Below are 25,736 nucleotides of genomic sequence, written 5' to 3'. Positions count from 1 at the left end.
GCACAATCCCTTTCAGAATAACATGGAACGATGTTGGTTCAAACTGCTTCAAACTAAAAGAGAAATTAATCTGTGTTCTCATGTATCCCAAATGAGCATTCTGACGGAAAGTGATTTCACGTTTCATTTTCCCTTTATGTGAGCCTCCTTATCTTTTTTTACCCCATGTCCCCTAATCTGTTTGCTTCAACTGCCTACCTGTAACATGATACTAGAGCTATATTCTCACATCACAGGATGCTGATATTTATGAAACACTCAGACACCATTGTGCTGAAAATCAGTGGTTATATTTATACTTTCTAGTTGTGTCAGAGTGTGAGCTCTGTTTCTCAGTTCAGATTGTGCAACCTAGAGCATATTGACACTGTCTGTAGGGTGGAGATTCAGAATTTGCCACTGAATGGGCTAGAAGTTTCTTCTAGGCTCTAGTTTTGGACTTAATTACTTTGTGCAGTGTCCATGAATCGGGAATTAAAAAAAAAAATTATGTGTGAATTAGTTTGAAAGTTTTAGAAAGTCTTATGAAGAAGCTTATGAGCCATGGAACGGAAATTTTATTCAAATCAGCATTTGAACGTTGTACTTTGAACACTGAAAGACAAATTATAAGAAATCAAAATACTGAATTATTTGCCCCCTAAGCGATAAAAGTCATTATATAAGCTGGATTTTAAAGGAAGTGACAATATCAAGTGATAAGGCTACAAACATACAAACATGCATACACAGGTTAGACAGAAATTAAGATATCTGGCATCCTTAATTCTGATGTATCATGAATGCTTAATATTTGACCATGTAATAGCCATAAAGTTTTAATAGTAAAATCAGCATCAGAACCTGCTCCCAAGTCAAATAGATTCTAGGAGGTACACAGCTTAAAAAGCAAAATTGGATTCACCTCTTTCATGTGGATGCTTTTCAAAAGGAGCAGATGTGTCGGGATTCCTTGCTTGGTGTGGTGTACTGTCTGACTTGACAAGGTCACAGACTTGGCAAGCAGATACATTCTGTAGCAAGGAAGTTATTTTTGTCATTTTTGGCCACTTTGTGCCAACCAAGCTAATATGTGCTACAATCACATAGGTCTGTCTGAAAAATTCTCTTAATTTTGTATTTCCAATGCAGCAAAAAGAATAGGTAAGAGCCATAGCAAGACACTGCCCTTCTCCAAGACATCAGAACTGGATAGAAAACTTTTATGATAAATGATCTCTCACTCTCTCATCATACACACACTCGCATATATTTGTTAATATCATTCTTAGAAATAACCATATTATTTTCACTTGCACTTTCCAAGATAATTTGGCTTTCAGTAAAAACTCAGCAAGACAAATTTCAGTCCAAACAGATGAAGCTGGGCAAAGCTCTAGGCAATTGAAAACTGTCTCTAATAATGGAAAACTTTATGACAGACAGCAGAATGATGTAACGCTATAATACCATCCTGCAAATAGATGAAGATAGACAACTGAATTTCTTGATGACATCATCTTGCTGAAACTGGTCAGAGTATGCAAAGCTTTTTGGCTCATAGACATCAAATGAAACTTTGAAAGTAGCAAACCGTAATGAAGGAAACTTATCCTTGACTTAAACGTGATACTCCCTTGCCTATAATTTTCAGAACTGTATTGTGTATTAGTCCTTTAAGGATAAGTGTCAGCAATGTCATGCAAAAATTCCACAGAATTTATTAAAACAAAGAAAACAACTTGTTATTTTTCTTGAATTCTTTCAAAATTGTTCTCAGATATTTATAAGGAATTTACTTTAAATTGTCATCTATTGTTATCATCATTAAAAGCTGTAACAAATACCACCTTCTTCTAAAACCAAGAGGAGGGTTAAGAGGAGGCCATAGTTCTGTTTAAGTTTTGATTTTAAGTTAATTGCTTTATGTTCATTTGGGATCCTCTCTAAGATGGATATTTCAGTTGTCAGAGCTCATAGTGGCAATATGTGTTCTTCTTCTAAGTCCGGGAACCCCTAGGATTACATCGGGGCCCTTCATAAGACTTCTAACAGACCTTTAAGCCTCCAGAAAAACTAGTGTGTTCTAAAGTAGAAGCTGTTGTCATAGCACATGACGATATTAAGTCCATTCTTGTCATTACAGATTTCTGAGGAGAACTGTTAATGTTCTGTGGTAGACAGTATTGTCAACAACTGTTAATAGTACTTGGTTCAGTTTCTACCAAGTACGACTGGAATATATATGAGTGGCTTTGGTTTTTTTTCTTTGCAGCTAAGAAGAAAATTAGATCACTGGATCTTATGGCCAAAGAATTTCTTTTTCAAGGTTGTAAGATTTGCCATTTTAAATCTAAACAAAGGTCCATTTAGCCAAATAATCTGTCAGATAAATCTCTAAAAGGAAAAACACGTCTTTTTTTAAGAAATTCAGAAGGTTTTATTCTTCACTTCTGACTATGTATGGCAATTATTACCACAACGTTCATCCATCACTTACCGTTTTAGATGAGAACACCTTTCATCTGAAGCTCTCTCCACCACTAACACTTGGCTTCCAGAAATGCCAGCTCCCCAAGGATCAATACACCCATATCACAGTAAATTTTCTGTTTTTTTCATTCTTAGCAAAAATCAGTAGTTCATAGTCCTTCCACTTTGCCTGTTGCCAGATCTAAGTATAATTATCAGAAGTTTGTTGGTAGAGGTGACTCACTGAAAAAAATGGTAAATAATTTACATTTACTTCCCAAGGACTGATGGAGGATGCTGACCCACTGCAGCCCACAGTTACTTCCTCATGTATTCTCCTACTTCACTGGAAGCATTTTTCCTGTGGGCTGCTCACCCTTCCCACCTCTCTAATATCTTTTGCTGAAAAAGCTATCAAGTGTGACTATTATTTTAATCGGACGTATGTCGTTGATCTGCCAGATGTTAGCTTTTTTTTCTTCATCCTCTTGTTTCAGTGCTTCTAAAAGTTGGCCTGTGCATTATGCCCATTTGACAGCTGTTTATTCACTGAGATTTACATCTAGTATTTCTTGCCATTCATGGAACAAAAGTTTGATTATCTGTTTGCTACTCAACCTATAAATTTCAGCCAAGATTTCCTGTTTGTATGACAATTGCATCATTGCACAGTGTAAGCAATATTTGTCATACTAACTAAATCTACTTTCACTTTGTTTCATAAGGAGAAATGCATACAGGCAGACCGCATCAGATGTTTAGCAGAATTGGCTTAACATTTTCATATGCTCAGTGATACTGTGGTTTCTTAGGTTCTACAAGATGAACAGTCATGGTAGTGGACTAATTAGTAAAACTAAGTCCAAAAAGGGAAAGGTACCCTAGAGAAATGATTAGACAGTACCCTTTCTGATACCTGAGCTAACTTCATAACATATTATGTCATGTTGATATTGACTCTGTGATATTTGGAGATAAACCATGTCTTCCCAGAATTTTAAAGTGTGTTTTACACTGTATGGCTGTTCTTACAAGTTGAACAAGCTATCTATTTCCTTGCAAGCTAGGAAATATCCTAATAAGCCTCAGCCAGCCCATGAAGCATGCTTTTAAAGAGTTTCTTTTTCATGTATACTTAGGAACAGACATTGGGAATGTGTTCAGGTGTGATGATCAATACTCTGTTGTGACGATTTCAAAAACAAATGCCTAACTTGACAAAATTTTCCTGCATTTCTGAAGAGAATCTTTGGAAGGGTAATCACCAGGAAGTTGCCAGTGAGTAATGAAGAATATGAAATACTTGTTTTCTTGAAAATGACTCCTTTAAGAAGCTTTTTCGTATGTAGTTACACAGTTATTCTCTCATTCCCATGCACGTGATGTTTTTCAGTATATGAAACTCTGATGAGTATCTGGGTACTCTGAAGAGTGAGGTCAGTTTGTATAAAGACTCATAAGGTGCTGGTTAAATGATCCTGACGTTGCATATACAGGATGCACACTTCAACACAGACATCTATGAGATGAGAAGTATGTCAGGGAACTCACCCTAGTTATACAACAGGCAACTGTTTCTGCTGGTATATTTGCTTAATAGCTATTAAGTATTTCCAGAGAAATAGCTTTCTGTAGATTTCTTTTCCAATTACGTTTTGCTAGAACAACATGCAAATAATTCAGTGAGTTTACCATAATTTATATTCATCATTTTTTTTACAGAGCAATTGAAAATATTCACTTATATACCTAATATTTCTTTGTCTTTTACCACCAGTTTATTTTGCCACTGTACGAAAAAGAACACAATGACTGCTTGGTCTCTGAGTAAGATATAACCTTATTATTAAAATAGTCCAAGAGTGGGAAGAACATATCTCTTCCAGAAGAAGTACTGAGATATTTTATCTAATTCTGCTGCCTCTTTTTGCTTGGACACAATAAGAAATTGATGCTGACCTCTACTCTGAGGAAGTGGTAAGCCTTCACACTTGTGGGAAAATAATTTTTGGGGATTACTTTGAATTGCTCTTTGCCAGAAAAGAAGCTGATCAAAAACCTGAGATAAGCACACAGTTTGTCAGGAAAAATATAGAAGTTAATCTGTGTTAAATTACAACCTTACAGAATCCAGCCCAAAGTTTAAAGAATTATGGCATGCTGTTTGCCTGTATATTTAATTTACATAGTACTACTTTGTTGCAGAAGCTAGCCAGTGTCATCTAGATGAGCTGGGACCTGGGGACTTACTCATTTGGGACTTACTTCTAAAGAAACTCCCTAGAATTGTAGGAACTGTAAATTCAATCTGAATGACTTGTCTTTGAGTTTTTCCTTCTTCAGACCCTTAATGCTCTCTGTACTGGGCCAAAAATAATATGTTTTTCTACAACAGGCCATCCACGCTGAATTTTATGGTCATCCGGACCTACTCATCTTGCTTACATGGGCTGCAAGACTGTTTAGGTGGAGAAGCAGAAGTAGTTTTTGTCAATGTCAGAGTAGTCATGTCTGGCTCTTGACTTATGCAAAGTCAGCAGAATTTGGGGATAAAGAAAAAAACAACTTTCTACATCTATGAACTCAAGGTAATATTAAAGAAGCACCTTTCCATAGAAACCTTAAAAAAATTTCTTTTATTTAGCCATGATTTTTAATGGGAAGAACAATAGTTATTTATAATCTACATCAGCTGATGGTGAACATCAACACTCTTAATTATTAAATACACTTTCCAAATGATATAACACATAAATATATAGTATACAAAAATCTGGAAAAATCTTTTTCTTACTACTGCTGGAAAAATTATTAGCACCATCCCATTTTGGATTTGTACCAGTTAGTCTCTTGAAATGTGTAAAAATGTAAATTTTAAAAAGTTTATAATTGTTATTCTACTCAGGCCTACTTTCAAAAACTCTTCCAGAAAGTGATAAATTAATCTTTAAAGCTCTTACTCCTATAAATATCTCTGTCTGCCCAATATGTAGTGTTAATAATTTATAAGTTTTAGTAATGTGTAAAGATATACAACATTAGTACAGAAGCTTTAAAAGGAACATACCTGAATACGTGAAATATTATTTTGATTTAGAAAACATGAAACGTGAGAGATTTGCAGTAATATACCTGAAAATACCATTTGCACTTATCTTTTGTTTGTGAAAAGAGAGTTCTAATGCTTCATGACATTATGAGACATTTCTATAGAACTTCACAATTACCTTCAGTTTGGACTGAGGCAAGTAATTGCATTATTTAATACCTAATAATATTTCTTGATGAAAAAAATATGCAAATTTTAAAGAATGCGTAAATAATAGTTGTGGTGATAACATCTAACTCTTACCTAGCACTTTACATTCAGAGATTCCACATTTTGCTAAGGATGTGTAATTTAATTTAAATTTTAAAAAATACTAGGCTTTCATATCTGCATATATTTCTGTATTTTTTGGGGGTATAAAATTGATTTTTATATAGAAGGATTTTGGAGCACAGGATAGTGAAGTGTCTTGTCTTAGGTATCAGCAAAAATAAAAAAATGAATACCATTTGAATAAAGGGACATGAAGAAGACCAAGTTATAACAGAAAGGAAATGAGCATGTGAACACACAGGAGCCAGCTGCTCTACAACAACTCACTGTATGAACTGAGAGTCTATGAGAAAAAAAATGCAATGCTGTTTTTTGATTTTCTTTCAATGAAAAAGGGAATAGGCTACCTTATGTTTACTGAAGGGAAAAAACCGCAAACAATCTGACAATATTTGCATTCTGTCTTACTCCACAGTAATTTTCTTGCCTGCTGTGGATATTTGGGTTAAATTCATTTTCTACTGATAAGGCCAAGTAAACTCCAAGACAACTAGTTGTATCTCCCTCCCCCTCTTCTGCATATATATTTATGGAGAAGAATGCCTTTTTGTTTGTTTGTTTATTTATTTTAACTTTTAACTTGACACAGCTGTGTAAAAATTAATGCAGTTTGATTGTTTGTAATTTTCATCCCTGTAATTAATAAGCAGGGATGAAAGGGATTGAGATCAGTGGAAAAATATAATAAAATGTTTGTTTAAACTGGATACTCCTACAAAAAGAAATGAATATTTGGCAGGAATGAAAGCTTTTCCATCTAAATTATACCATATAATCTAAACTGTTTTTAAGCTTAAAGCATGAAAATCGCATAGCAAAACTGGAAGAATAGATTGCCCAGACACATGAAAAACACTGCCACATACAGGAGGAGCTTTTAGAAGACCACTCAGCTCAAAGTTCTCTGGCTGGACTGTTGTGCAGTGGAAAGACTGATAAAATATGACAGTACTCAGGTAATAGCCTTGGTACAGTATAGGAAACTGAAGCTTAGTATTTGAAGTAATATAAGTGAATGTTCTTAGATGATTTTTCCACTGGATAAGGAAATATTTAAATAACATTAGCTATAAAATTCACTTTCAGCAAAAACAAGAGAAATATTGCTAAAACTATTTAGTCAATATAACATAACATTCCTTTTTAAACTCTTGGGGGAGGGTTTCACCTTGTCTAACTTTAGGTGTCTACAATTTGTGTGGGAATACGTGAGGGAGGTTTTTAAGTTCCCAGTATGGTCATTGGAGACATAATCAATTCAGTGAGTGGAATCAAAGCTGAAAAAAGACTGAGCTGATCAAATATTTTCAGATGATCTGAAAATCTCTCCAGATGATTGTATGGCCAGGCCTCCACTCAATGTAATGGAAGTGTAGATATGCATCACACGTAATCATCTAAATTTATGTCCAAATTTAGATGAGAATAATGTGATCTGTCGGGATACCTTCTCCCAGCAATTCATTAAATAATATGTTTTAGTTATTTATCTATTTTTGTTACTAATAAGTGTACTAAATATTTCACAGGCATAAATACTGGTCATTGCTCTGAACAATATCCAATATATAAAGACAAGGTTTTAAAAGGGAATTATTTATGACAGAGAGAAAAAAAATGCTAAAATAATATATGATTTTCCCTACGTCTGAGTTTTTTATTGTTTATGTTTAAGGTGATTTGTTCTATTGGAGTTTGGGTTTGTTGTTTGGCTTTTTTGGTTGTTTTGGTTTGGTTTTTTTTAATAGAAAAAAGAAGGATGACGGAATGTGGGTAGATGAGAAAGTGGGAAAATCAAAAGAATTAGTAGAATGCCTAATACTCTTCTTTCACCCTCTTGTTACAAGAAGGGAGCAATGGAGATGGATTATTTGCTGTATAATCTCACTACAGTATTGTATTCATTGTGAAGCATGACTGGGCCTGAACAGAAAGAATATAATGAAGTTTATTCAATGAAAGTTTTTGCCACCTGTGGGCTGTACAGTAGCAAAGTGTTTCCAATGAAACCATTTAAACATTCGGGGGAAAACAAAAAAGATACTGGTTGAAGAAAACAAATTTTAGGTTGCAAAGGTTTCATTACATACATGTTATCTGGAAATATTAGTTGAAGAAATATTACACAAAATCTGGATCAAATTTTTCACTTAATTTTATGACAAACATTTTACATATTTTGCATATTTTAAACATATAATGTCATTAGGGTTTTTTATAAAATAAACTACTGTAAATTGCTAGTCATTTGCTTGAATAAATATTTTCTTAATATGGTGATTTGAGACTATAGACAGATTTAATGTAAAGATGAATATTCAGTGAAAATCTAATCAAATCAACCAAAATAGTCATTCATGATAAAGCTAGGATTATCAATGTACCATAATACAAATTCATTTATGAATATTGATTCTCCCCCAGTAGAGGAAAATTGCTGCTGGGAGCAACTGGTTCCATTAAGCTTCCAAATTAGTTAGTTCCCAAGTAAGCTAAGTAACTTGGGAAGGTATACTGAAGGCTTCGTCTTCCTAAAGATTCTATTTATTATCTTTACTTATGTAAGAGTTCATTAGAAAGAATTTTACATTGAAATACGGTAACTTTTTAGCCTCCTTTAATGCAGTCACACAAGTCTTTAACTACCAGAGATAAAACTGCTTAATTCTGCAGATATTAATGGATTCATATGTCATAAAGCCAGAAGAAGTACTGTAATCAAGTCTCATATGTGGCAAAATGCAGGCCATAGGACTTCAGTGAATTAAGTAGTACCTCATGTCTAAGTAAATGTGATTGAAATAAACCGTATTAAAGTAAAGCATACATATTTTTAAATACATTCTTGACTTTAAATAGTATTACAGAATTCATGACAGTCCTTCATAGGTTGTCTCAATAAATCTAGCTATTTAAAACATGCAGCATGTTGATTTGGTATTGTTTGAGCCTCTTACTCAGAATGTCATATGAAGCCTAATACAGAAAAAATGTATTTTATTTTATCATCTTTATCAATAATATTTGAAATCTAATAAAACCAATACAGCAGATAGTAGGACAAAATGTGTTTACAGTACAGCCACAGTAATTTGTATTAATTATATTAATGTACATTTCTTCTTTGTAACTACAGTTAATGCAAATTAGTTTGGGTTTATGATATTAGCTCTTCTGATAGTTTGAGTGGAATAGACGAGTAACTTCCAGGGTGGAACTGTTTGAATCACTCTGTTAAACCCTAAAAGTATTAACAGAGAAATAGTAAAGCATTAGAGCATTAGTTTCTACTTCCTTAAAAACCTTTCAAGGTTTCCAAGGCCACACAACCTAAAAAAATTTTTTCTAATAATACTTCAAAAATTCTTAGGTATACTCTACCTAGGCAAGTTAAAATGTATCTATACCTCTGTGGTTGAAATAATTTTTATCTTAAGCCAAGATACTGTGTTACCCAATGTTACTTTTGATTTATTTACTTACTTACTTTTTTTTTTTTTTGGAGGGGAGGGTGGGGAATCCATATAATGCTGTTGAACAAATTACACAAAACAGCATCTTTTCATATTCAAATACTTTGAATGAATTGTATCCCATTCATTCATTTTTTGTGACGTTTCCTCTCTTAAGATAGTTTTTGTGTGTGTGCACATTTGAAATGAGTGTGTGCACACAAATCAATGTCCATGAGTATGTCTATATGCAAGTTGTCATGTAAAATTTAAAAAAAGTTTAGGGCAAGTTTACACCTCAAAAGTATGACCTTTTCAAGATTCCTTTGCAAGAATAATCGTTAACTTCTAGTTTCATAATTAATTCCTACTCATGTGTCTTAAATTGATATCCAAAACCGAATTAATCCACATTTTTTAAATTAACTTTTTAATTACTATTATTTTTCTATGGTGAGTGTTATTTATAATTTTTCAAGGTAAGGGATACTGTGGCAAGTGTAGCTTAAGACCTCCAATACATCAATTTTCTCTGAAGTCCCAGAGGAAAACTCAGATTTTCTCCTCTGAGTCTAGTTTTTAAAACCATGTTTTGAAAGTCTTCACAAAGTTTTTTTAGATGTTTAGAACTCTGATAATCTTAAATGGCTTAACTGACCATGGTTCAGATTTTGGTTATTATGTTTTGAGAACATTGTTCCGTTGGTGATTTAGAAGTCAGCAGCACTATGACATCAAATGTTTCTAATTAGATCAAATTACTCAAATGGCTAGTTTGTTTGTTTGTTTGTTTGTTTCTGACAACAGTGATTAACTGGTACAGTGACTGCTAGAACAGAATTTCATAGTGTTAGTATTCCATCTTAACTTACAAGTAATTTTCTATCAATAGTGTTATCAGTAAACCTCTTTGTGTATATGCTACTCAAAGAAATCTCAATGAGTAACTTAAGATATTAAACTGTACAAACTAGATCTGTCTAAAATAAGCAATATCTATCAGATGATCATTTTGATTTTGTTTCCCTTAAACAAAAAGCTGCTGTTGAAGGTGAAAAAATGCTTTATTTTTTCTAATGGGATTTCTTTTCATTTCTCCTACTGTCATGATTTTACATGAAAGCAATTTCACTTTTTTTTACAAAATAGGTTGAGGCAGGTGCCTAGAAGATGGGGAGAATGGCATACTCTGTTTCCTTGTGGCATATGTTAAATTTTTAAGAGCGTATTTGCCTGGGCTTCTGCTGGATTTAGTCAAACTCTAGATGACAGATAAGTAATCACTGTATAAACATTTTTTTCTGTATCGAAGTTTAACCCCTTTTCATTCAGACTTCATGATTTCTGCATTTTTGCATATAGTATTTCTTGATAGCAACCAATATAGTAAAAACGATGCCTTAAATGAGAAAAGTCAAACAAAGAGCTGAATTTTCAGAGTGAAAAAACAGAACATTGTTTTATATATCGTTTTAATACAGAATAAGACAATACCTAATAAAAAATTTTCATTTGTTTCCTAGTTGCTATTTACTGTTACTGTTTTTCTATCAATAGCTATTATATTGTAGTCTTTTTTGCTGATATAGGACCATATGTTTTAAACATCTTCTAACAACTCTAGCTTTTTCAAGTATAGCTTTATCTTTTAAAAGGATAGTATACCTTAGTTACACCAGTAAGCTCATTGTTGGGTGAAATGTATCCAAGTAGAAGTGATATTAATATCTGTGCAAAGTGGATTTAAGGATACATTGTCCACATTTGCCTCACTGCATCCCTAATATTTTTGGAAAATAGGAACTAATAACAACAATTCTGAGTGCCAAAAAAAGAAAAATATAGTTTCAAAAAATGAATTCAAAGTCTGAGAGTCATGACTATGAAGGCTCTTTCTTTCATTTCTCTTTATTATTCTTTAATCAGGATTATTGCTTGTAAATCATGTGAGATCATTCTCCAAAATGCATGCCAGTGAAAAATTTATTCCTAATTTGGTATAATCTCAGGGAACATTCAAGGCATCCACATGATATATACTACCTAGTAGCAACCTGAATGAGGGGTTTGAGTATCTTTGTGTGCACTGCTGCTCTACTAGTTCTGCTTAGGCAACCTTTTAGTTTCCATATATAAAATACTTTAGACGCTACAGTTTTCACTTACTTTACTTTTCTTTTTGTTCCTCAATAATCTTTTTCTTTTCCAGGTTAATTTAAGGAAAACTGTAGAGAGCTACACGCAAATTCTTTGCTTTGAAATGAAAAGTTCTAGAGTTAACCATCATGTACTTGTACAACCACCTGACATGCTACGTACTGTATCCACTCTATAACAATTTATGCTTATGTAAATTAGGATGTAGAATAGTTGATGTCTTTTATGATACATCACTTCATGACTTTTACCTTCTAGGTCAAATATAATTGAAGGAATATCTTAGGCTTGCTAAATTGACTTTGCAGCACACGAGGTAACTACGCAATGAAGTAATCTTAATTTAGAAACAATATTATGATATGGAGGAATTCTAGTCTGTTCATATGTGAGAAGTCATGTTAGGGATAGAGAAACTACTTTGAAATAAGTAAAACCCTACACCTTACAAAACTTGGGAGGGAAACCATGTAGAGTAGTACCTTATTCCCTCTTTTTATGTTCTCAGTGTGCGGACATAATTTCTTTTACACTTAGATGTTTAGTAAAGATCACACTCTCGTAAGGGTACAGTTCCTGGAGCAGTTCCACAACTACTGGGAAAATTAAGGAATTGAAATATGCAATTTGTATTTTACTTTTTATGATCTATATTAGGTATACATTTAGATGGCAGCCAGTTAATATTTGATAGAGGGAAAAAGCTCTAAATATTCAAATATATTATCCATATACCTGAGTTTTCATTTCCTTTCTTTGAAGGTATTTCCCAATAAAATATACAGTGAGTTTGACAAGGTCTTTCCTGTTTTGTGCCTTTATTGTTTTGGGGGAATATTAAGTCATGCTTGCAGCTGGGGAAGAATAGAGAATGAAAAAATATTCTACATTGAGAAAACATTGTGATTTTATTCAATGTTTGGTGACAGAGAGAGAAACCAAAGCTTGTCTAGCTCAGTGCATTCAGGCTAGATTTAGGAATATATCTTCAAAAGAGAAATCAAAATTATCATGTGTATGTATACACATAATGTCAGTGGACCTGTGCTGCAAAAGAAAAAAAATGTTTATTAGTATTTACATTTGACATCCAAAATATGTTGAAATTACTAAAATATGTGATTTAATTAGCAGGAGAGAAAGAAATGTCACACAGTGATATTCAAGGACCTTTAGTTATGCATAAATAACTGTAAATTAAAAATATGAGGTCAGATATTACAGGCTATGACCTCGTGTATTTTAGTGTGGAGAATCTGTTTACTCATCAAGTAACGATTAAAAGGACCTAATACAGGAAGATCAGGTAATAGCCACTAAGATTTGCTGTGTCCAATGATTCAATTTTTCTTTTCTTCAAAGGTTTTTGTTCAAAGGTTGAGTTTTATGAAAAAATATTAACAAGGCTGCAAGGGACCATTATTATATATATAGCACTAAGAATCTTTAATTCCTTCAGAAAGGAATATTCAGGATTTAAAGGGGCATAAGTTTTTGGGAAGGCAAGTATGTGTTGACAAGGTAATACTTTGTTTCATCATACAGCACTGTGTAATCTTTTCCACAGAAAGTGTTGCACATAGTTACAAATCAAAATATTTTAAAAAGTTTAAGTATCACTACTGACTGTACATTGTGATGTAAATAACAATTAGGAAAAAGCCAGAAAACTTATAAGGTATCATATTGTTATTGACACTTTATCAATATTTGAGGATGGGACAGTAGAAGATGACTAGCTGTTTGGTGAAACAAAAAAATCTGATTTCTTTGGTTGGCAATCCATTTTCATTGAATGCTCAGCAATTTTAGTGTCTTTTTTTCCTCAATAATTTCTATGCTTTTGTCTCTCCTTATTCACATTCCTTTCTTATTTTTCATTTAAAACATCTTGTGAGGTTTTCTATTATTTGATTATTTAGTTTTAGTTTTCCAGTGGCTCCAACTTTCCCTGTTCCAACTCCCTCCCATTGTTCTCGTTGTGTGTCAGGCTGAAATTGCTCTGAGGGGTCAAGGCATGTATGCTACCAAGACAGAGTATCATGGTGAGGTGTTAAGAATTTTGGGCTGCTGTTCTTATTCTGAATATGATATGTATAGCTTGATTGTCCTTGTAGTCGTCTGCATGAAAGAGTGAAAGCAAGGATAGAAATGAACTTTTCTTTTTACTGAATCATTCAGAATTTTGCCTACCAAATTTAGCAGGCAAAAATGATGCTTCAAAGTAAATTCAAAAATTTTACAGTGGGTGGGTCCAAAGGCCATAAGATCTCTTCATTTACACAAACTGTTGTTTTCTAGAAAAATGTGTCAAGGACAAGGCCTTCTTGCTGCTTCTGAATCAGTAGGAAAAAGAGCTATTTCAAGTTTCTCAGGAGGTTTATGAAGATAACTCTACTATATTATCATGTTCTACACTATACCAATAGTTTAGTTACAGATTTGCAGCAAACGTGTTTTTTCTTCAACACCTTCAATCGGTTTAATTTCTTTGTTCTGTTTTCTGTGCTGTACTTCCCTCCATATAGTTGTTCCTCTCCAAATCTTTCTTTCATTAATTTTTTCTTGGTCTTCCTTACTTCAGCAGGTCTGCTGTGGATGTGCACTGCACTGTGTATTTGACAAGTTATCTGAAGATATAGCAGTATAGTGTAGTATAGAGAGAGTTGAGTTAAATTTTAACTGGATTACTTCATCTCTAACTGCAGCCTATACAGAGCATTTTCAGTTCAGCAGCAGCTGTAAATCACACCCCCCCACACACACCCCACCTTAAAAAAAAGTGTGTGGGGAAAGCTCTTGCATTTTACTTTGTATTTCAACAGCTATCCTGTGACTGGAACCCAAACAATTTGATTTAAAACTTAACAAAGTATCCCCCAGTGCAACACTAGAGACATCCTTTTATCTGTAATGTTGATGAACCTAAAAATTAATGTTATGAATTCCCTGGTTCTGCTTCAAGAAAGTTTGGTTGTTAGGCTGATGTCTCACATCTGTGCAAAGAAAATAGTTTCACCACCTGCAACATCTCTGTAAGTAAGGACAGAGATGTCTGGTTTTCTGTAGTAAGTAAAGATGCCAGAATTTCTGCACATTAACATAGTTTTTGTTCTTTTCTTCTCAACCTTATCTTCTTGCTGTGCATATATAAATTTTATCTCCTCTTCTTTACTTAACACTAGAATCCTCAGCCGGTATACTTCTGTGTGACAGTGAATCAACAGGCTGTATACTCCATTCCCATAACAGAAGTAAGGGCACTGGAGACAATATGACACAAAAACCTTCCAGAGGCTTTCCAAGTGTCACTATAGGTAAGTTTCTTCATTGGTTTTTAGACTCTACATTTAAAGTGAGTGGAAAAAATTTTGCCACTGATGTTGACAGTTCCACATTGGAGGAAAGTACTATGTATGTTTGACATAATTCTAATAATAGAAAAGCTTATTTCCTCTTTCTGTTATTGTAAATTTTGTTTCCACTCTTTTGTTTGTGTGACAGTTATACAGCATATTTTATGTTAATCTTTAATTACTTTCAGCAGAAAGAGGTGAGCTATTTGCTCTGTTTCAGATTTTGATATTTGTGTGTTCAAGAAAACAAGGAATCATGAACACAATAATTTACTTTATTCCTAGTTACAAATCCCATCTCCTTTTTTCAAAATTTATTTTATTACTTTTCCCTGTGATTAAGTGTTCATTATTAAACGAAATATGTTTAGAATTGCTAAACCTAATTACAGAACATTCTGCAAATATGCTTTAAGCATCAAATAACTTTCTGATGACATTATGATATTCTTATATTGGTTATTCTTTTATTTTTACATTACATAACTCCAGACAAACATGATAGTATTACTTCAGATGGTGTAAAAAAAAGTCCCCAAATTCATAGTGAAGCTTTACTGAAAACTCGTCTGTGCATCCTTTTATATGAACATGCAATGTCCACCCACTTTTCAACATGGCCAGCAAGACCATGGTATTGTTTAAGACTGATATATTCTCCGTATCTAAAAAAATTATATGTTAACTATATAAATTAAATATACTACAAAGTGTGTGTGTGTATATATATATGTATTTATGTTCTTCTACTCCTATTGTTTCTATCTGCTAGTTAGATAGAAGGTCTTAAGGTCCTTTAGCCAGTAAGACCAGATCAGTTTGTCCCACTATCCTGACCAAATATAGTAGTACATTTTCCTCTTCCTGTAGTGTCTGGTTCTTTTCCAGTTTCTGTTACCAGTCAAAGTTTACTTAAAAAAACTGACTCGAGCTGGCATTCTTTTCTTGGTGTAGTATTAACTTTAGGTTTACTCTTGATCTATTCTCATAATTTTCTCTTTGTGTAAAATTGTTATGATTTGAAAGACGAAGGCAGCGTAAAATTTGCCTCTTCCTACACACCTGCGCAACGGGATCGGCCTAGCAGGGAGTTAGCTTTTTTCCTTGCCACCCGTACGGTGCTTTTCTTTGCATCTGTGGCTAGAAGAGTGTTGGTAACACACCAATCCTTTATCTATTGCTGAACTGTGCTTGCATAGTATCGAGGCTTCCTCCCTCTGCCTCATGTCCCATCAAAATAAATATGCTAGGGGTGAGCAAGAGGCTGGGAGGGGAGATAGTTGAGACAGGTGACCCTAACTGACCAAAGGGATATGCCATACTGTACGGTGTCATGCTCAGCAATAGAAAGCTCAGGGAAAGGGGTAGGAAGAGGGGAAGTTCATGGTTGTGATCTTCATCTTCTCAAGCAACTGTTATGCATGTTGAGGTCCTTCCCAGGAGGTAGCTGGATATCTGCTTACTGATGGGAAGCACTGAAAGAATTCCTTTTTCTGCACCAGTTTCTTGAGCAGCTTTTGCTTTCCTTATTAAACTGACATTGTGTTGATCCACAAGCCTTCTTGCCTTCCTTTTATTTTGTCCCCATCCTGCAGAAGATGGGAGTAAGCAAGAGGCCAGGGTGGGTGCTGGCTGGGATCAACCCACCACGGACTTTAAATGGGCAGGCAGTGAGACTGCATATATGTAGATACACACACACGCATACATACATATATATGTAGAAATGTATTGGTGTTGAGTTCTGTTTATTGAACAGTTTTTGCAATGACTTGCCATTGGTATAGCGTGAAGCAAATCATATCACGAATTTAAATGCATAGAAACGAGAACACATTTCTTCCATCTGGAAAAAAAAACCAACAAAACCAACAAAAATATTTACAGACCTCACTTCTCTGCATGAAAAATCCATGACCTGAAAAGGGCACTTGTTCACACTGTGGTTATGAGCCTTAGATCAACATCTTTTAAGTAGCTAAAGAATATCCCACGTCTTTTGGAAATAGAAATCCAATGGAAGTTTCCTATGGGGTATAGTTTAAAACCAGAGGTAGGAGATTAACAAATTAAACAAATCAGAATAGAATCAAAAGGCCAGTCCACGTACTCTCCAACCATCAGTAAAACTATGAAAGCATATGTATATCTTAAAATATTTATGCACATATATGTGCATTTGCTCTGCTACCAAAAAATGTTTCTATTGCATTCGTTCTTCTAGGTTAATAAAATGGAAATTTGAAGGAGAGGTGAAACCCGTATGACATATCTGTCAAAATATTCATTACAAACAAAACTCTTTACACTTTTTAACAGTAGATGTTATTTTATGCACATGTTTTGATGTCAGCATGATTATCTTTTTGTCATTCCTGGTTTGTAAGTACTCTTACTTAATTTGACAGCATTCATTCTCCTTCTTTAACTTTTTTTAATGTGCATTTCTTCAGAAAAGCTAGCATTCTGTTGTCAAGTACATTTTTACTGTAGTAAGTAAATCATCATTGACCTTTTCTAGATTGTCTGCAATGTCCCTTATTTGACATTATTAACATGATGCAATTTATCGATCTTTTATTTCATTGTAACATTTAAGTGCTGTGCAATAATTAAAGTGCAGTGTATGCTCTAAATGTTTTCTCCCATGTTTATTCCTCATGCATTCTTTTTTCCATTTATTTTTTTCCCCACCCCAATCTCTTCATTGTTTTTTGAAATTAACGTCATTAATGAAGAAGTGAGAGAAATAAATAAGAAAAATATTAAATTTGATCTGAATAAGTTCCCTAAGATGTCCCCTGGGTATGAGTTGCTTGACTAAAAAGATAGCACAGAAAATATCTCTGATTTTTTCCCAGTGTTTCAGTTTGGGACATTATACCTTAAAGTAGTACCATGCTGAAAAGTACAAAGTTGGACTGAATAAGTATTTTTCAAAGGAAAATGTCTACACAGCTAGGCATGTTGTAGATCATGATTAAAAGTTCAAATTTGATTGAGTCAGGGTACAAAACCAGTTATGAACAAATGTAATATTATGTATTAAAAAGTAAATAGAGGCAAACATTTTTTTAGCTTGGGCAAATATATTTTTGAACTTTATTTGACAAAATGGCTCAGCACAGCTTAAAGCAGTATGAGAGGAGTTCTGAAATGGCACCTGCCTACTTATCCATTTGTAATATTGACAGAACATAGATTTGTAGTATGCAGAGTTGACAATTTCCAACCGGATGTTGAAGCACTGATCTACATGACAGGAATTGTGATCATTAGTTGCCATGCTTGAAAAGGATGTGGACAGATTCAATGTGGTTAGGTGCAATCAGTCCTGAAATTAATGCATAAATGGAAGAGACACTTTTTCATTATTGCCTACTTTGGGGGAAACAGTGGGTGCAGTACTGTCAGAGTTCAGACTGATAGATATTGATACAAATCATTTTTATATGATCTGCCTATTTATTAGAATTGCTTTTCTGCTCTCTATATGGAAGTCCATGATGCATTACATTCTGAACTTCCCAATGTTCAGATTGCTGTTCTCATTGCAAGAAATAATGAAATGGATTCATTACTTTATTCTTAAAATATTTTGATTTATTTTAGGATATAATCTTTTCAATGATTTCATATAACCTTTTGTTGTCCAGTTCATTTATTTTACTGTAGAAGGGAACACATTATACATATTTTGAAGATAAAAAATTTCAATAAATATTTTAAGAGTATGCAAGTACACAAACAGAACAGGGGAAAAGACCTGAGAAGATACAAAGTCCAAAGGTGTTTTCAGCATTAGTAAAACTCAGGATTGTTAATATCACAACAAACATGGAGGAATTATGATTACAAGCAATTATTTCTTGGATAAGCAACTATGAAACAGAAACATTTTTTGGTGTAGTTTTAGATTTTCTTGCAAAATTATGCTTTGCAAAACAAGGATCTCTCACTTTGAATCCAGAAGTGCAAAGCTGAATCAAATAATAATCAATTGGAACCTCAAATTTTGCATATGTGGGGGATTCTCCTTTACATATTTAACCTTCGAATGCAGCAGAAGGAACTGGGAAAGCGTGAGTGCTGAAGGAAACTACTCTGAGTTCTCTGGACACAAAGATATTAAAAGGAAATTAACATTAGTACAGTGATGCAAACAATCTGATTAATAATGATTTATTAGTCTAGGGCTGTAGTGTTACTTCTGGGCTTCAGGCCAGTATCTCTTTAGAGACTTATACTTGTGGAAGAAAAGACTAAAATATATCCCTCAGTGCTAGTCTAAAAAACAATCAAACTATTTTTAAGGTGAATACAGGATTAGAACACTAGAAGTAGCATCAGGAGGGTAAAACACTGCTAAGATATACAAACACAAATGTATCATTAATGCAAAACTGAGAACATTGTATGTCTTCAGTATTTTCAACTGGGTTTGAGTGTTTATGCTCGTAAGAACATTGTTTTCACCTCTACAACACTATTTTTGATAGAGTTGTACATGATACTCTTCCAATTCTTTCCCATGCCTTATTTCAAGCGTACAATATATGGATTATTATGCCTTATCTCTCTTGCTTCTCTAATAAATGATTCTTCCATCATTTCATCTTAGATCTTTAGGGACTTCACTTTTTATCTTTTTTGTTGTTTGCTTGAAGTATGTTCTGTGACAGGTAAGGTGTTCTTCTCTGTGCTCACTTCATTAAATAAAGACCTGCTTATACATGCTTCCTCAAAATGAAAATTCCAACTATTGAAGTTTTTTCTGCAGTATGCTTTGAACTAATTATTTTTTAATATCTGCTGTTTTCTTAGTGTATGGTAATTCTTTGTTTGCTATTGTAATCCACAAGCTCTGTATTTTCACCTTGAAGCAAGCAGCCAGAACTCATATATTCACGCACTGTGGCACAATACTGAACAGCAATACCAGCTCAGATTCCCATAGCCAATACCAATTTGTTGATGCAGTGCCGTGTCTGGACTAATGAGACTTGATTCTCAGCCACTGTAGTTAGATAAAGGACTGTGCAAATATAGTCATGCTGTTTCTAAATCCAAGACTGACTTACTCAACACTAGCTTATCTCTAATAATGGTCCACATTGTTTATGGACTTATATTAAATTTTATACTAAAGAATATTTCTTGTGCAGTTAATGTTAGAATCATAGAATCATTAAGGTTGGAAAAGACCTCTAGGGCCATCAAGTCCAACCATCAACCAACAATACCATGCCTCCTAAACCATGCTCTGAAGTGCCACATCTACATGGTTTTTTGAACACCTCCAGGGATGGAGACTCCACCACCTCACTGGGCAGCCTGTTCCAATGTCTGACCACTCTTTCAGTAAAGAGATTTTTTTCTAATATCTGATCTAAACCTCCCCTGGCACAACTTGAGGCAATTTCCTCTCGTCCTATCATTAGTAACTTGGGAGAAGAGACCAACACCCACCTCACTACAACCTCCTTTCAGGTAGTTGTAGAGAGCAATAAGGTCTCCCTTCAGCCTCCTCTTATCCAGACTAAACCACCCCAATTCCCTCAGCCACTCCTCATAAGACCTGCTCTCCAGACCCTTCACCAGCTTCGTTGACCTTCTCTGGACACGCTCCAGCACCTCAATGTTTTTCTTGTACTGAGGGGCCGAAAACTGAACACAGTATTTGAGGTGCGGCCTCACCAGCGCTGAGTACAGGGGCACGATCACCTCCCTGCTCCTGCTGGCCACACTATTCCTGATACAAGCCAGGATGCTGTTGGCCTTCTTGGCCACCTGATCACACTGCTGGCTCGTGTTGCCTTTGGCCAGTTTGGGTCAGCTGTCCTGGCTGTGCCCGCTCCCCTCCCAGCTACTTGTGCACCTGGCTTGATACAATGTTAACATATAAAGGAAAAGCAAACAGCCATATTCTAGGCTGAGAATGATTTAAAACAATGTAAGTAAAGTAAAAAACAAAGACAATAATGACATTGATACAGGGAACATAATATTTCTGGTAGGCTATTTAAAAGAAACTTTGGTTCTGTCTTTGAACATTTTCCAAAGCTGCAATAGCAAGAGCTCATATTTCTCCGACATCCATTTTCATAAAGAACAAGACTAATGTTCCTTGTTAAACTACGTCACAATAAGATCTACTCTACATAACATTACTTTTATCATCAAGATCAGCACCAAGCAACTTCCTGTGCTGAAAATTATTTTGGCATGATTTAAAACAAAATGCTAATTAACAGCTTTCTTTAGAGGGAGAACATGGATGGCAATATTGAATTTGTTCAGATTTTCCAATAAGACAGCCTTCCAGGCTTCAAGAGCTTGCAGATCTGTTTAGATGAATAATATTTCTCACAACCGAGGTCTTCCTCTCTATGTAAGCTATGTAAGATCCATCCACGGTTGAAGGAGGAAGCATTCATCAGAACTTGAGGCATGTAGAATATAAATAAGGAATGAAGAATACATCTAGAAGGTTCCAAAAATCATGGAGATGCATGGGCAAATTATGTCTATCATCTGTACTGCATGTGCAAAATCTGTTAAAATAACATGGAAAAATATTTGATTACATGGAAATTAAAGCAGTCATTTAAGCCTGTAAATTTTAATGTAGTTTTGTATCCTCTACACCTCCCACAGCTTTCTTTATCTTATTGCCTACTCTACTTCCTTTGCAAACTCCAATTTTTTTTTTTTCCCCAAAAATTTTTATAGGACTTCCGTCTTTGCCCTTTCCATGTACCCATCCACTTTGATTTGTCTCCTTTAAGAGGTAGTTATTCTGGTGCACTCTGTTCTGGAAAGTGTAATAGAAATAAAACAATTTATGTTGAATGGGACCTCTGGAAGTCATGTAGTACAACCTCCTGCTCAAAGAGGTTCAATGAGAGTAGGTTGCTAAACACTGTATCCAGATGAGGTTTGAATAAATGTCCTCAAGTGTATCTCCAAGGAACAGGGGCAACCTGTTCCTGTAACTGACCAAATTAATGATAAAAAAAAATCCCTTAAATGTATTCCAAACTTCCCGTGATATAAATTGCAACTGTTTTCTATTCTCCTGTCATTATGCACCCTAAAGAAGAGTTTTTGGCTCCATCTTCTCCATAGCTTCCAATTACGAAAAGAGTATCCTGATCAATCCCTGATAAGCCTTCTGCTCTTAAGACAGAAAAATGCCAGTTGTCTCAGCCTATCCTCTTCTGTCATGTACACCTAATTATCCTGGTGGCCTTACACTAGACTTTCTCCAGTATGTCAATGTCTTTCTTTTACTGGAGAGCTCAATACTGGACAGAGTACTCTAGATCTGGTTCCACAAGTGTTGAAAGGCAGGGGAGGAAGGGGGGGTGGTACTTCCTTCTGTCTGCCAGCAGCACGTTTGTTAATCCCACCCAGGAGGTTGTTGGTCTTTGCTGCAAGGGCACACTTCTGATTCATGTTCAAGTTGTTGTCATCAGGATCCCAAGGTCTTTTCTGCAAAGCTGCTTTTTATTCTGTACTAGATTATTCCTGCCCAGGTGCAGGACTTTACACTTATATTTGCTGAAGTTGATGAGGTTCCTGTCAGCCCATTACTCCAGGCTGTCAAGGTCCTCCTGAACAACAGCCCTACTCTCCAGCAGTGCGATTAGTACAGAATCTGTACTGGGAAGTTCAGATGTAGAAAAAGGAATTTTCTGTGGTCCATACTTAATAGTTTCCCTATTCATTTTATAAAGGTCTTGTACTGTTTCTTCATTTCTATCACCTTCACCACCATAAAAGGGGATCAGTAAACAGAGATGCTTATGTCTCTTCTGACTTGAGACAGGTCCTTTAAACAGTGGACTGTTTGGTGTAGCATAGCTGCATGTTCTTGGCTCAGTTTTACTGAAAAAAGTTGTTGGCATAGCCTAAGAAAGTAGACAAGCTAAAACTATGTAAGATAAAAAAGGTAAAAAAAAAGACAATAGTATAATTGTTGAGACAGCAGTCATTGGCAGCTCAAGGACTCAAGAAGACAAATAATTACCCGAAAGAATATAAAACATTAAAAATCCCCTCAAAGAACTGGATGGTTCTTTCCCACCTGACATATGACCACCTGGTCACAGAGATTCATTGGTTGCGTCATTGGGCTTTGTGAGCAAATTAATGCTTGGTCTAAATGGTAGTGATTCCAGACACTTTGCCTTTAAGCATTAACCAATAAAAAATTTTACTGTACTTTTAAGTTGTGTTTATCTTGCTTGCAGAGTCACTCTGTCTAGCGAAGGATATCCAAGAAATAGAGACCCAAAGAGCGATGATTACAAACCAGCGTTACAAGAAGACTGTTGCAGACCACATAAAAGTTCATTCTGAAGGTCTTTATGTGCTTTACAGAGATAGCAAATATGAGAATATATGCTGTATGACTGCCTATTCCTACACCAAGGAGTTTCCCTAAGCACGTAGTTTCCGTCTCCTTCTCAGCTTGGTTTCCTTTTCTCTAGCAAGTATGTATGACAGTTGGGAACACTAGTGGATGCCTTGCCTGCTGCACGTGAAGGACAAAATGCAGCTGTCGCTTTCCTGGCAACTGAGAAGGCAGATAAAAGGCATAAACCCACCTCCTGCGACAATAAATGATTTCATTTTGACTGGATGAAAATTAAAAGAAAAAGGCAAACAAACAAGCAGTGGAGAAGTTTACCACTCACTAAGGATCTCTTTGGTCTTCAGCATACCATTCTTCATCATCCTCAGTCTTCTGTTGCAAATAGGAGCAACTGAATGATCTTCCTTATTCCTCTTCTCCGGGGACACAAGAGCAAGGAGAGAGTAGTCTTCTCATGTCTAACGAACTGTTTCCTCTACAAGCCAGAAGATTACCTTAGAACTGTTCTACACTTGCTTTTGTACTTAGTACTTGGACGAACACAGAACTGATTTTAAGTACTGTAAGAAAATATTTGAGCCACATTATTCATATAAATTACTTTATCTCTTGATTTATGTAATATGTGTGCCTGAAGTGGATGATTTGTTTCGTTGAGATCACTATAAGAAAAAAACCCAAACAATGTTAAAATTAAGCATTAATAATTCATACATTTTTAGACATTTGTTTCAGTTAAATAAAATAGAAATGTAGCCACATAAAAATCCATACAGTTTTAGGCTGATTAGATCAATAAAGTATGATCTCATGAAGGATTTTATTATTATTCTTCCTTTCTATGCTAACTGACTTCAGAAAAGCTGTTTCTGTACATATTTTGCGTTGAATACTGAAAAACTGTTAAGTGGATTTATTGTAAGATCATTCAAGCCATTTTATTAGTTCAAATGAACTTTGTTAAGATTTAGTTTTATATATAATTATAAAAATGACAAAAAATAAAAATAAACCTAAACATTCTCTCCAGATGATTTAACTCAGATAATATATCAGCATCAGCCTTCATAGTGGAATAAAGGGTTTCAGCTTCTTTTTCAAAAGCTGCTCATTTCATTAAAAAGTGTTTCTAGAACTTACAGCTGCAGAGGTGAATCTGGAGAAACTCATGTCACAATACCCATCTTAGTCCATAAAGACCTTGAAAAAGTAGTCATGAGGAAACCAGTACTTAAAGTATTACATATGTGCTAACTTTTTCCATGATGAAACATGACAAGTGTCCTTTAAGGGGGGTTGGCATAAAGGCAGAACAAAGGGAACAAGTCTGAAAGCACAGAAAGAAAAGGGAGCTTAAAAACCCCACATGTACGTACAGCCTGACCGCCACCATCTAATGCCAGTGGCATTTTATTTTGCCATCCCGCTAGGAAGAATTTAATCTTTAGGCACAGCGTGGGAGAACTTCTAAATAAAGCTAACAAGACACACCTATCTATGTCATCTTAATAATACCCATATCAGTGCCTCTAAATAATCTATATACAGCCAGAATGAAAGATTAAAGTATGTGTTCATTAAATTTAACTGCATTATGAAGTTTGCAAAATCTGGAGCAAGACTGCTACAGAGAAGGAACTAGTGTATAGATAAATTCAACATATTCACATTCTCTTCTGACTAAAGCAAAATATAATCAGACAATATGAATATGTAGTACTGTATCCACATAATGATGTAGATTTTTACAACTGAAAAATAGAAACTGTGCTTACTGAAAATTATCTTGCAATGGTATTACATATGTTCCTGCTCCGATACCTAAAAACCCTACAAATTCAATATGTGTAAGTCCCATATTCTTCCAACTGTATCAGTAGTGAGGAAGGTGAAGAAAAAACTAGGAAAGCTACATCCTGGCTTAAAAAAATACCATCTGACTTTGAATTAAAACTGTCCTAGAATTGTAACCACTGTAGAATTGAAGTCACAACCAATTTTCACATAGTTAATAAAAGCTGCTCACAAATTGATGTTGGGGATACGAAAAAAAAAAGAGATTTTTGATGCAGCTTAGTTGGAAGGCACATTTATTTATTAATGGTATCTCTTGTAGCTTCCTTTCCCTCTCATGAGGTGTGGAAGGTGCAATTTCAGTGACTCTGCTGTAATTCTTCTATAACTCTTCCACAGATGCTTTAATGTCAATCAATCCTGTCTCTCTGTAGTAGCTGACTGTCCCCCTAGCACCACAATTCTATTCATTCAATTCATATTGAATTCTTTTGCTATATTAAAAGGACAGTTGGCTAGCATCAGGAAGACAGGGTTGATTGACTAGGCTTCTGTGCAAGAATTACAGTAGAATTACAGCACAGATGCAGAAATTGCAGCCTGCTGCTCCATGGAGAATCTTGAATGGAAATGGTGCTGGGAGAGAGGAATTGCACCTATCAGAGATACTGCTAATAGTAGGAAAGTCTCCCTTAAATTAATCCTCATTAAAAGCAATTTAGGAAAAAATTATGAAACCTAAACTCCATTTTGAAGTACAGTGG

General features: G+C 34.8%; 1 long non-coding RNA gene across 1 annotated transcript; it reads left to right on the top strand.

Moving 5' to 3' along the window:
• The first annotated feature begins 3,107 nt into the window (after positions 1-3,107).
• Positions 3,108-24,248, top strand: LOC135311891 (uncharacterized). Its single transcript, XR_010371434.1, has 6 exons — positions 3,108-3,729; positions 4,229-4,748; positions 4,847-5,039; positions 10,435-13,487; positions 14,628-14,759; positions 23,054-24,248. It is a non-coding gene; the product is annotated as an uncharacterized LOC135311891 (long non-coding RNA).
• The last annotated feature ends 1,488 nt before the right edge of the window (positions 24,249-25,736 follow it).

The sequence above is a fragment of the Phalacrocorax carbo genome, chromosome 2 (assembly GCF_963921805.1).
Source record: "Phalacrocorax carbo chromosome 2, bPhaCar2.1, whole genome shotgun sequence".
Taxonomy (NCBI): Eukaryota; Metazoa; Chordata; class Aves; order Suliformes; family Phalacrocoracidae; genus Phalacrocorax; species Phalacrocorax carbo.
Note: the sequence above shows the minus strand (reverse complement) of the source record. Positions and strands in the feature narration are given on the sequence as shown.